Raw genomic sequence first — 13,668 nt, 5'->3', positions numbered from 1 at the left:
GATCATGTCGAACAGATTGGAATGTATGATCTATAAACAGTGGGCATTGCTTACAAACAAAATCAGGATGAATGCTCAAAAAGAACAGGCTGTCTGAAAATGACCTAAGGCCTGTTTGTGCAGGCCAGGCTCGAAAGTATTTGGAAGTGTACATCTTTATGTACATCTGAATCCTGCAGCATTCACACATGTGCTGAAGGAATGGGTTTCCAAAATCTAAAATCTGATTGCGCAGGCAGTCTGAAATGGGCCCCAAAATCCTCATTTTTCCTTCTCCAAGAGTGCATTAGCTAAAACCCATTAACTTGAGCACTTGAGCAAATGCGTAACAAGAACACAACTGTATTAACAAAGCTCTCTCCTTTATCAGTTTGTGACACCTAATGAATGGCCTTGTCAGTTCCAAAGTGGAGAGACCAGGGATGACACATCTGGGTATCATATTCCTTATCTTGTAAGGGTAAGAAGGTCACCAACTCTAAGAGTACTCCTGGCGCCATTCCCGGGGGGCTGACAAGGTCTGTGCGTCAGTGTAGTCAGGGGGTAAGATAAGACCCAGATGTGTCATCCCTGCGCAGTCAGATTTTAGATTTTGGAAACCCATTCCTTCAGTGCAAGCGTGCATGCACACATGCACACACACTGCAGTGCAAGTACTACAAATAACCTGAACACTCACATGTACCTCACCTTTGTCTGACTATTCTGAGGCTCTAGAACTATAGAAGGAGAAGTTGCCAGGCAGATGCTTCCTTCTCATAAGCAGAGGCTACCGTAGGATTTGTGTTGCAATGCAGGTAGAAGTGAAACAGGCTTCAGACGGAATAATAATCTTGGCCTCCTCAGGCCTGGTGATGATACTGCTGACAGCTGGAGGAGGAGAAGCAGAAACAGATTAAGAGGTTAGTGCTGTAGGTGAAGCTATTTGAGGTTATAAAATCAGCAGGAGGACTGCAGTGCACAGGTAGGAGCCAGGATGATGTCTGGTATTGCACAGCACACCTGGAGACAAGCAGGAACTTTGTAAGTTCTTTGTAACCAAAAGTCTGACTGCTCAAGGTATATGTACACATCACACATTAAACGACATTTAAAACACTTTCCCCTACTTTAACCCTTACTAAACTACAATTCCCATCAACCTTAACAAACTACAGTTCCTGGGATTCTTAGGAGTTGGGAAAATGTGTTTTAAATGTATAGTGTGCATAAAGTAAAGGTAAAGGTACCCCTGCCCGTACGGGCCAGTCTTGACAGACTCTGGGGTTGTGCGCCCATCTCACTCAAGAGGCCGGGGGCCAGCGCTGTCCGGAGACACTTCCGGGTCACATGGCCAGCGTGACAAAGCTGCATCTGGCGAGCCAGCGCAGCACACGGAAACGCCGTTTACCTTCCCGCCAGTAAGCGGTCCCTATTTATCTACTTGCACCCGGGGGTGCTTTCGAACTGCTAGGTTGGCAGGCGCTGGGACCGAGCAGCGGGAGCGCACCCCGCCGCGGGGATTCGAACCGCCGACCTTTTGATCGGCAAGCCCTAGGCGCTGAGGCTTTTACCCACAGCGCCACCCTCTGGGCTCCTTTGAACAAGAGAAACCAAGAGCATTTATTTTTGCACATTCCTGACATGCATGACAATTTCTCTGTTGCCACACCCTGCCGCTCCTTAATCCCAGTTTCAATGGCTGTGTTCTGGAATGGTGCTTTTGATGTTTGTTTCCCCGTCACCTTGCTTATAAAAGACAATGGAAAGATAACGAGTAAAGGCCAGCATGATACTATACTTTATGGGGATGGCAGGAGAGGTGGTGGACATAGGAACAAAGCCCTAAAGAGTTTCTAATGTTCAGCTGCAGAACTGAAAAGAAATTTCCATTGCTAGAGATGGATGCAAGAATGCATTTTTGATTACACAGTAACTAGTTATCAATTAATTTATTAGTTATTTTGCATTTATTTATTGCATTTATATCCTACCTTGTTCTCCAAGGAGCTCAAAGTAGCATGTAGAAGAAGAGTTTGGATTTGATATCCCGCTTTATCACTACCTGAAGGAGTTTAAAAATGGCTTACATTCTCCCTTCCCTTCCTCCCCCACAACAAACACTCTGTGAGGTGAGTGGGGCTGAGAGACTTCCAAGAAGTGTGACTAGCCCAAGGTCACCCAGCAGCTGCATGTGGAAGAGCGGAGACGCGAACCCGGTTCACCAGATTACGAGTCTACCGCTCTTAACCACTACACCACACTGGCTCTCCCTCTCCTCATTGAATCCCCACAACAACCCTGTGAGGTAGGTTAGGTTGAGAGACAGTGACTGGCCCAAGGGTACACGTGGCAGAGTGGGGATCTGAACTTTGGTCTCCCTGTTCCTAGTCTGACACTCTAACCACTGTACCACACTGGCTTCATCAACCGTATAAGATAGTTCTAGAGGGGATCACACCCATGCCACAGGTAGGAGTGGAGGCCAAGGTCACATCCATGCCATATCTCAGTTTATACCACTTTAACAGCTGCAGTGAATCCTGGGAACCACAGTTTTTTGAATGGAAGGGTAGCTCCCCTAGATCAGCACCCTTAACAAACTACAGTTCCACTTTTAAAGTGGAATAAGTGCGCATTAAATGCATGCCGTGGATATGACATTTAAGTCAAAGATAGTGTGGATTCCCAAGGGCCACCCACTGTGCTCATGCCTGAGATGAGATTTCACAGCTCACAGGCTCTAAAAGCCACTGTGCTATGAGGGAGAAAGGGGCTAGACAGCAGGCACGATAAGATCACCCCCCAACCCGGTAGGCCTTGCGTTGAATTTGCATCACATATCCTGTAGTGTATGCAGTGCTCTCTGGTGTAGTTATTGCTAATGATATCCCAAGGCAGTAGGAGTTATGTGAAATTAGGCTTCAGCTTTTGAATAATTAGCTTCTTGTGGATAGTGGTCATGAATCGTATTATTTCGAATTAGAACAGGCTTGAGAAAGGTGGGGGGGGGTAGAGGGTTGTGTGGTTTTCTTTCTCTCTTTAAACTACTGCTGGAGGGAGACTCTGGCCTGCTTCAGACATAATGATAAATCATAATGCTCTTCCATTAGAAAGAGTGAGACTCCTGCCTCGTGTGGCAATGCTGGGGGTAGGAAGCAGTGGTGAGATGTCAGGATGACAGAACTGGCCATGCCATGTGGCCTGCCTTTCCTGCATGCCTTACCTAACTTGCTGTCTCCAGAGAATGCCCTTTGCCAGTGTGGAAGTAAGATTCATTTGTCAGCCTAGTAAGCTTCTGTACATGGAATGGGAGAGGAACACCATATTGTTCCGTTGCCTTAGGAAGCCAGAGGCCTTAGGTTGGCCCTGACCATTGTTGAACATTGCAAGAAGCCATGGCAAGCCTTTGCACATGAAGGGAGGTAACTGGAAGCTTTCACTTTCAGATTTGACAAGCCAACGTTACTTGTTAACATCTAGGGAAATGGTGCTTTATTCTATCTGTGGTTGGGGGGGGGGACTGGAAGCATATACTTATCCTAGTGTCTATGAGCTAGCTAGAGTCACATCAAACTGCAGTTTTGCCAGTTCTGAGGTAATGGAAAACAGTGATTTCTTCAAAACCAAAAGTAGAAGTTTTTTATCTCCTTGCTTTGCACATGAAGGAGCAGAGGGAAAGGACCGTGTGCCTCAGACTCAAGGTGGGCAACTGGATCTAGCTGGTGGGCTACATTCTTATCTCACTGATCCCTGTGGGCCAACTTTGATATGTAGGCAGAGCCTCCCACCTGTCAAACACCTCACATCATTATCAGCTGGCTAGCAATTATAACAAGCCCCTTTGAAGTCCATTTTCAGGCATGGCAAGCTGTCTGCAGAAGAAACAAGCCTGTCTGAAAGCACAATCTGAATCCAATCCGCCCCTGCAGATGGACAAAGCTGGGATTAAGAAGCCATGCTTTCAGCATCAGTTGGCACTGACAGCAAGCCCCAGTTGCAAAGGAACAGTTGGGAGCTCAGTTTAATCCTCCCAATGTTCCTTGGGAGCCATGGCATGACCAGCCCCTCATGTGATATCAGGCAGGTGGGCATGTTACGGTGAAACTGTCTTGTGGACCAAACTGGGACCTGAATCGGGCCTAATTAGGTTTGGGGGGTGGAGATTCTTCACCCTTGCTCTAGGGCGTTAGCGTTGTGTCTAAACTGGGCTCTTTTTTAACATTATGTGCATAATTCACCTAATGAACCCTGTCAGCAGAAGCCCTCTCTTCCCCCCATATCCCCCAAAGAACCCCCAGAAAAGTGCATGGGCGAAAGAGGAGGATTGTACTATTTTATGTGCTTGCGCAGATGGAACATGTGTAATGGTGTGACACTGAGTTCCACCATGTGCCTAAAGCGAGCTCTTAAATTCAGCTGTATGTTCAAAGTGGGCCTCCATCTACGCTCTTCTGTGTTAATACTGGGAACATGATGTACTGGCCTCCTTTCTTTCTCTGCACCTGGAAGCTGTTGAAATACTCTGCAGTTGGTTATCTGGTTATTGTTGTCTTGTTATCAGCCTCAAATGGCGAGGGCTCAGTTCAGCTTTAAAATTTATGCCACAGTTCAGCTTTAGAAGTTTACCATATAATTGACAAAAACATTAAAGCACAAGCCTTGACATTTTAGCCTAAATTTTCATTGCACTGAACACACATTTTGCATATCTCTAAATCAAGCAATAAAGATGAAGAGTCTCTGTGAATGCGATGCACCTTTTATTTATTCAATCAGAATTGTATTATCTGCTTGTGATTCAGTTCATTATCTTTTTCAAAACGTGGGGGTGGGATGTGTATTTTGTATGCTTGCAAATGCCAAGAGGCAATAAGGGGTAGAGTTTGGCACCAGCCCTCAAACATTCCCTATCTTCATTTGCTTCTAAAGGACAATAGCTGCTGCAAGAGAACCTTATCTCATTGATTGGCTCCATCTCCCACAGTTTTTGCTGCATAGAGAAAATTCAAGACTCCTATTGATTTGTGTTTATGCCAAAAGCAGAATAATCTGGAGAGGGCTGGAGCAGAGACATGGGTCTCAGGACATGACTTCTCAGGGCATGGTCTTTTCAATTCTGGGAAGTGACATTGATGGACGGTATGGTTGCCAATGGGCTAAGAACAGTAGCATGTCCAACTCCCTAAATGTTTTGGGAGGAGGTTCACCAGCCCCCAGAAATTGTGTGTTTAAGATGGTGAAATTTGACCTTGTTGATATATATAAAAGGCAGTGTGAAAACAACTTGCAACATATTACTTGGTCGACCTGCCTGATTTGTGTAGCTCACACTTGTGCACTAAGCAACAAGGTTCTTAAGCTTGTGCTGAGTGTGCCATTGTTGCACATGCTGCTGTATATGAAACAACACAGTCCCTCCATAGTTACTTGCGCAGATTCTTTTGAGCAGAGTTAAACAAGACAATAAAAAGCCAAAAGTAGGAAGTGACAGTGGCAATGCCAGTGGGGGATTGCTATCTAGCATGCTCCCTTGCGCAAGTCTGCTGGGCCACTTGTGGGTGAACTAGACATTATAAGAAGCACAGAGCCTGCTGTTGCTCCATCTCTCTTTACACACTCTGACTGACTTTAGGTTCTCAGGAATAGCTCTGCAGCAAGCATTCAGGGCAAAGCCTTGGAATGTAGAGTAAGGCCAGGTAGAACCTATTATGGCTTAAACAAGTTTAGCTTGTAGTGAGAGAACCTGACTGAAACCCAGATTGGAACTGCTCCAGGTTAGGGGTGGATAAATCAGTCTTTTCCTGGTTCATGTCATCTTTGTATGGGTTCACCCATAAGTCTATTCCATCCCATTTCTATGTTAATCTGCATTTTAAAAGAATCCACATGAAATTTTGCATTTCAATACTGTATGGTTTCAATACAAACATGGTTTCTCTTAAAATATGCATTTTTGAACATATTTTGAACATCTCTTAAAAATCAAGAATGGCACTGGCATATATGGGAAATGCGAAAAGCCGCCAAAATCTAATAGCTTAATCCTATACACTTCTACTCAGAAGTGAGTCCCTTTGCATTTAATGGAGCTTATTCTTAGGTTAGTAGGTATGAGATTTCAGCCTAACATTTCAGCCTTAAATTGGTGTCCCCCCCACACACATTATGTTTTTATTGTAATTTTACTGGTGTTAGCTGCCCTGAGGAGGAGGGCGGGGTATAAATAAATAAAATTATATATTTTTTATTTTTTATATTATTATTATTATTATTATTATTATTATTATTATTATTATTATTATTATCATCATCATCATCATCATCATTACAGTGTAATCTGTGTATGTATACCCAGAAATAAGTTCCACAAAGTTCAGTGGAACTTATTCCCAAGTAAGTGTGTCTAGGATTATAGCCTAAATTCCTATACGTCCATGAGGTGCAGATCAGAACTGTTCATACAGGATTTTGCAAATACCAAATTCCTTAAGCATCCCCTGCTCCAGATTCTGATATGCCAGAACTACTAGAAGAACATGAAGTGAACTTCTGAACATTACAGTGTTCTTTATCACACTGTGTGTTTCTTTACCCATGTTCCTTGCCAGCCAATGATGTTGAGGCAGGGACAGGACATTGCACAGCACAAATCATGTATTGTTTGAATTAGATACTACAAGGGGTGCAAATAAGTGGCAGCCCTGTGTCTCCTAAAACATCTAGACTGGTCCCTCCTGTACTTTACTAGGGTACTCAGCTGTGAAAATCAAAACGGTTGCATAGTTTTGTTTTTAATATCAAAAGCCCCCCACTTCACACCTCCACTACTCCTGCCAGTTCAGGAAGGAAACAAACCATAGGCTGGCTTCATGTTATGTGCAAACTAGGACTCGTGGTTTGTTTGTTTCCAAACAAAACCATGTTCTTAACTTACCTCTCATGATTTGGTTTTGGGGGGAAAGCAACTGTGCAGGTTTGCATGTAATGCTAATCCTTCCTCTGGTTTGTTTCCTGAGTGGAAGAGTTAAGTAAACCCAAGTTGATTTTTAACTATGGTTAGTGAGATATGTGAACAGGGCCAATGTTAACCGAGTTTTCATACATGAAGCTTAAAATTACCAGTTAAGCTTCTTGCAGCGCTAACAACCAGTTGTTATTTATGAGCAAGGGAGGCATTTGTAATCAAAATAAGCATTCTAACCAAGGTAGGTTTCACATTTGCAATACAAAGCCCCTTCCTTGAATGAAGTGCCACCAGTTCATGAAATTGTTAACCTAGATCAGTGTTTCCCAACCACTGTTCCGCGGCACACTAGTGTGCCGCGAGATGTTGCCTGGTGTGCCGCGGGAAAAATAAAAAAATTCTAAAGAATTTTTTTTTTAAAGTCAAATTTTCGATTGGGGCGCCGTCATTAGATGACCCCTGGGGTTCCCTCCCTCCCTCCCGCTCTGCGCCTCCCTCCTCCTCCTCCTCCTCCGGGGAGGCCCTTCCTGGCTCTCGGCCAAGGCTTGGCGACTGCCACTCACTCACTCGCTCGCCCACCCGTCCCTCCATCCCTGCACCCGGCCTCTCCCCCTCCGTCCCCGGCGTGGGGGCTGCCGGGATCCGTAGTCCCCTCGCCCTTGGGCTCCGCGCCCGTGCGGGGTGCGCGAACTACGTTTCCCAGCGTGGCCTGGCGGGCCGGGCGTTTTGTTTGAAGCGCTCTTCTCCCGGCCATGGAATGAGCGCAGCGGCCGGGCGGGCAGGGGCTCTTCCGCGCAGACCCCGCACAGCCTGCCTGCGCCCCCGCAGAGATCAGGCGGCAGGATGGAGCCCGGGGATCCCCGCGGAGGCGGAGCGACGGAGGCGGAGGCTGCCCCCCAGGTAGGGCTGCGTCGGGGGTTTTTATTTTTGCAATGCTGCATCCGCGCCGGAGGGGACGCATCGGACCGCGGGGAGACCCCTTGGCGGGCGTGCAAGGCAATGCATGCGTGCAGGCGTTGCATGGAGTGCAGTGCAATGCAATGGCAACGCAGCGCCCTGCATGCATGCATGCAACTTCCACCGGCGCTCCGGACTTGGCAGGTGAGGGGGGTCCCCAGTGGGCGGCAGAGAGAGCCGGGAGGGCGAAGGGGAGCCGGGGGGGAGCAGTGCTGCTCCCCGAGCCGAGCCCGGGGGGAAACTTCGGCGTCGTTGCGCCGGGTGTTGGAAGCGGAGGCTGGCGGGGGCCCCTCACCTGCAAAACCTGGTCGCCTCTCATATATTTCGTGCATTGCATTCATCGCCCGCTTTCTCCTCCAAGGAGCTCCCAGGGGCGCGTGTGGTTCTCCCCGTGTTATCCTCGCAACAACAGCCCTGCGAGGTGGGTCAGGCGAGTGGCCCAAGGGAGCACCCAGGGATTGTCCTGGCCAGGTGGGGTGATTTGAACCCTGCTCTCTGCCCGGTCTTCGTCCTCATTTAGCCCCCACATGTGCATGACTGTGCATGACTGAGGTTTTCCCCCCTCGTCTTGGCTATGGTGTGAGTCTGTCCTGTTAATTAATGGGGTTCTGCCTTCGGAGAAGATGAGCCAGCCCTCAAGGAGGTGATTATGTAATTTGCCAGCAATTCATGTCCCTCCCGGCGTGACGCTGCGCGCTGACGTCACGGGGCTGTAATGGTGGTGTGCCTCGAGATTTTTTTCATGAAACAAGTGTGCCTTTGCCCCAAAAAGGTTGGGAAACACTGACCTAGATGGACTTCCGGTCGGTGCCAGCGCTTAATGGCGGTCCTGCCTCCGAGCTCCGGAGAAGGACTGCTTCGCAAGTTCGGGTCTTACCCGCTACGGCGAGCGGGGGACCCCTAAAATCTCAGGTGCTGAAGCCTGAGAACAAGGAGACTCGGTGGGCACCTTTGCGCCCCCCGGTACCGTGAAAGAGCCTTTTTAAAGGCTACGGATCGACATCGGGAGTGAGCGCGGTGCTGAGAGTCGCTACCCAGCCTGCGAAGTGAAGCCGCGTCGCCATAAGCGGAGAGCGCCGATTTCTTCCTGAAAAGAAAATCTGGACGGAATTCCCGTGAGTAGGATTTGAAAAACAATTGGGACCCTTTTAAACCTTGAAAATTGAGCTAAAAGCGGGGGATTAAATCAAGGAAGTCTGCCTCCCCCCGACTGCATGAAAGTGAAAGTAACGGAACTTTAAACTTGCATCCGATGAAACCCGCTCTTTAATTAACCAAACCGGGCACTGAGACTTTAGATCTCCCCTCTAGCTAGCAGGGCAGAGGGGAGGTGAATGAGACTTTAAAAACTGCATGATCTACCTGAAGTAAAAATCCTCTGCTGTCTCATCTATTGAAAGTACGAAACGGTCTGCCTTTCCAGAACAATAGGTCACTGAACTGACTTTTGCCTGCAAAGTGATATTGTGATACAAAGTTCACATAGTGACTGGCTACAGTGTATTACAAGGAGAAACAGCATAAACTGGGAAACTGTGGCAATTTGCAGCTACAAGCTTTTAGCAATATTGACTTTGACTGTGTTAATCTCTCTTTTTTATACTTTTGGACATTCTCCTTTGTTCTTGTACTCGGACACTTTATTTTATGGCCATTTTGATTTGCTCCCCCTAGAGGGTAAAGTAAAGTTCGACACGGCCTAGGACAGTGGAATTTTCCAACAGGAAACAGCTCCCGTGGGAAGTGACCTTGACATGAGTGGCGCACAAGAAGAGATTGTCACAAGAGCCAAAATTAGGCAACAACAACAACAGCTGCAACAGCAACAGACAAAGAAAAGAGGCTCAATTTCAGCTGCAACTCCAGGACCAGCAGGAACAACAGAACAGGAAAAAGGAGCAGCTGCCTCTATGGAAGCTGTGACAGACGCTCTGCTCAAGATAAATCAAACTCTGGAGTCTTTGACAAAACAGACTTCAGAAAATACACAAAAATTAACAGAAATATCAGTAAGATTAAACCAGAATACAGAATCTATAAATAAATTGGTGGAGGAGAACGCTACTACACGTCAAATTGCCGAAGATGCCAAAGCTGTTGCTGGAGAGACGCAAGAGAAATTAGAGCCGATTGCCAAGAAGGTCTATGAGCATGATGCAACTTTGGCCTTGTGGGAGTTACAGAGAAAAGAGAGAAATTTGAAATTAAGATCGATCCCGGAGAACGAGAGAGACAATCTTGTGGAATACCTGACACGGGAGTTTGTGGACTGCTGGGACCTGGAGGAAGACGAATTTAAAATTACAACAGCTTTTAGACTGGGTAAAAAACAGGACAGAAAGACCCCGAGAGACTGCCTGATTACATTTAGATCCAAGGAGGAAAGAGACAAAATATTAGGACTACATTTTGAAAAGGCCTTGCAAATTGGCAACTCAACTGTACAGATCTTTAAAGACATCCCAAAATATATCTTGGACTTAAGAAACTTCTACAAGGACCTGGCTCTTCTGTTAAAGAAAAATTCCATCCGCTTTAGGTGGGAATTCCCACAAGGACTGTCATTTGACTACAAGGCAAAAAAGGTGAAAATAAAGACAATTCAAGATAAAGACAAATTTTTGGCAAGAAATCAGGAGGACTTGCAGAAGGGGACTGTGGATGTACTGGCAGAACAGAGGAGAGCACTAGACATCCTGAATCTCTCGATTGGACAAAAACCACCACCATCAGAAGAAGAGCAACAACTTGGAGCTGTTGGAGGAGCCTTAAGAAAATAACAAGATGGCTCTGCAATTCCTTAGCTGGAATTGTAATGGGCTCAATGGGCCTTTGAAGAGAAGACAAGTATTCCATATATTGAATAGAGAACAGCTGGATTTGATATGTCTACAAGAAACTTATATAACTAGAGCCCACAGGAGACTACTTACAAATAAAAGGCTAGGACAAGAATTTGTTTCATCAGACAAAGTTAAGAAAAGAGGAGTTGTAATATATGTGAAAGAAAAATGGGCTCCAAAAATGATATTTAAAGATGAACAAGGGAGATATTTGGCAGTGGAGATACAAGTACAAGGAGAAAAACTTTTAGTTGTTGGAATTTATGCACCAAATGAAGGCAAATCTGACTTCTTTAAGAGACTTCATGAAACCTTGACGGACTACCTGGACTACAATATGATAATTATGGGAGACATGAATGGCGTGGTCTCCACTAATATGGATAAGGCACAAAGACTAACAATCAGTAAGGAAGGGAGACTTCCTAAGACCTTCTTTGAAATGACTGAAAACATGGACTTGATAGATATATGGAGAACAAGGAACCCTCTGGAGAGAGAGGGAACCTTTTTCTCCCAAGCAATGTTGACCTGGACCAGAATTGATCAAATTTGGATTACTAGTGGCATGGCCCCAAAGATTAAGAAGGTAGAAATCTGCCCAAAAACTTGCTCCGACCATAACGCCGTGAAGATGGAAATGAAACTTACAACAACTGGTCAATTTAGATGGAGAATGAATGACGCCCTCTTTCGAGACAAGGAGATTCTTATGAAGGCCCAAAAAACCTTAAAAGACTACTTTGAAATAAATTTGAGGGCTGACGTTGAGAAAAGAGTGATCTGGGACGCAAGCAAAGCGGTGATGCGAGGCTTCTTGATTCAACAAAATTCAATAAAGAGGAAAAAACAAAATGAGAAAAAAGAAAAGATTTTGGAAAAGATAAAAGAAGGAGAGAAAAAATTAAGAGCAAAACCAAAGTCCCAGGAGATTTTAAGAGAGATCAAGTTATATCAATCACAATACATGGAATTGATGAACCTGGAGATTGAATGGAAGATAAAGCAGATGAAGCAAAAGACATTTGAATCAGCAAATAAATGTGGTAAACTTCTGGCCTGGCAACTGAAGAAAAGGCAGAAACTAAATACAGTCACAAGTTTAGAAGTGGATGGAAAGAATATATCTAAACCTAATGAAATTAGAAATTGCTTCCTGAGTTATTTTAAAAAGCTTTATACTCAAGGCCCGCAAAATGAAGAAGATATAGATAAATTCCTTGATAAATATGGATTACAAAAAATCTCTCATCAAAATAAGATGGATTTGAACCAGAGAATAACAGAACAAGAGATAGAGGCTGCCATTCAGAATATGCAACTGGGCAAATCTCCAGGACCAGATGGATTGACTTCAAGATACTACAAATCGCTGAAGGAATGGCTGATTCAACCACTAAAAGAAGTCTGTAATGAGATCCTTGAGGGAAAAAAGACACCTGAATCGTGGAAAGAAGCATATATTTCACTCATACCAAAGACAGAGACTGAAAAGACTCAACTGAAGAACTACCGCCCAATATCACTACTTAATGTGGATTACAAAATCTTTGCAGACATTTTGGCAAAAAGATTTAAAAGAGTGTTGATGGAGAAGATTCATAGGGACCAAGCAGGCTTTCTCCCTAAAAGACACCTAGCAGACAATGTAAGGAATGTGATAGATATTTTGGAAAAGCTAGAGGTGAACATAAACACTAAAGCAGTATTGATCTTTGTGGACGCGGAGAAAGCCTTTGACAATATTTCTTGGAGCTTTATGATAAAGAATCTCCATGGGATGGGGGTAGGTCAAGGTTTTGAGAATGGTATAGCTGCAATATACTCTGAACAAAAAGCTAAATTGATTGTAAATAATGTAGTGACGGAGGAACTTAAGATAGAAAAAGGAACACGACAGGGGTGTCCAATTTCCCCATTACTTTTTATCTCAGTTCTGGAGGTGTTGCTGAATATGATAAGGGAAGACCAGCAGGTTAAGGGAGTGCAGGTCGGAGCTAAACATTACAAGCTAAGAGCGTTTGCAGATGACCTAGTATTGACTTTGCAAGAGCCAAACACTAGTACGAAAAAGGTTTTAGAAATAATACAACAGTTTGGCCAGGTAGCTGGATTTAAGCTGAATAAACAAAAAACCAAAGTCTTAGGAAAAAATTTAACAGAGACAGAAAAGGAGAAGTTTCAAGAGGAGACAGGGTTGACACTGGTCAAGAAGGTGAAATACCTAGGGGTTTATTTGACATCTAAAAATGTGAATTTGTATAAAGATAACTACGAAAAATGTTGGTCGGAAATCAAAAAAGATCTAGAAATATGGTCAAATTTGAAATTGTCAATGTTAGGCCGAATTGCTGTGATCAAAATGAATGTATTGCCTAGAATGTTATTTTTGTTCCAGACCTTGCAGATCCTGGATAAGATGGAATGTTTTAAGAGGTGGCAGAAAGATATTTCGAAATTTGTCTGGCAGGGCAAAAAGCCCAGAATTAAATTTAAAATATTGACAGATGCTAAAGAAAGAGGGGGTTTTGCCCTGCCGGACTTGAAATTGTATTATGAGGCAGCAGCATTTTGCTGGCTGAAAGAATGGATGCTCCTCGAAAACACAGACATCTTAGATCTGGAAGGTTTTAACAATGCTTTTGGTTGGCATGCATATTTATGGTATGACAAAGTTAATAGTGCCTTTAAGAATCACATTGTTAGAAAAGCTTTGTTTAATGTTTGGATAAGATATAAAGATCTGTTGGAAAACAAAACCCCTAGATGGGTCTCACCAGTGGAGGCCAAGGCAGTGAAGAAACTCAATATGGAGGTCGGATGGCCGAAGTATTGGGAAATTTTGGAACATGAGGGAGATAAGTTGAAATTGCAAAGTTATGAGAAACTGAAGCATAAGGTACAAAATTGGTTTCAATACCA

The 13,668-nt window shown here is 44.6% G+C and overlaps 1 long non-coding RNA gene across 1 annotated transcript in view; it reads right to left on the bottom strand.

Annotated features, from left to right (window-relative positions):
- Positions 1–700: 700 nt before the first annotated feature.
- LOC308583274 overlaps positions 701–13,668 on the bottom strand; it is a 101,427-nt gene continuing 88,459 nt past the window's right edge. The window contains exon 4 of the long non-coding RNA XR_014006154.1: positions 701–870. This is a non-coding gene — a long non-coding RNA (uncharacterized lncRNA). The remainder of the gene's footprint in view (positions 871–13,668) is intronic.

This window comes from Podarcis bocagei, assembly GCF_964188305.1.
Source record: "Podarcis bocagei genome assembly, chromosome: 3".
Classification (NCBI taxonomy): Eukaryota; Metazoa; Chordata; class Lepidosauria; order Squamata; family Lacertidae; genus Podarcis; species Podarcis bocagei.
This window is presented reverse-complemented; position numbering and strand designations above follow the sequence as displayed.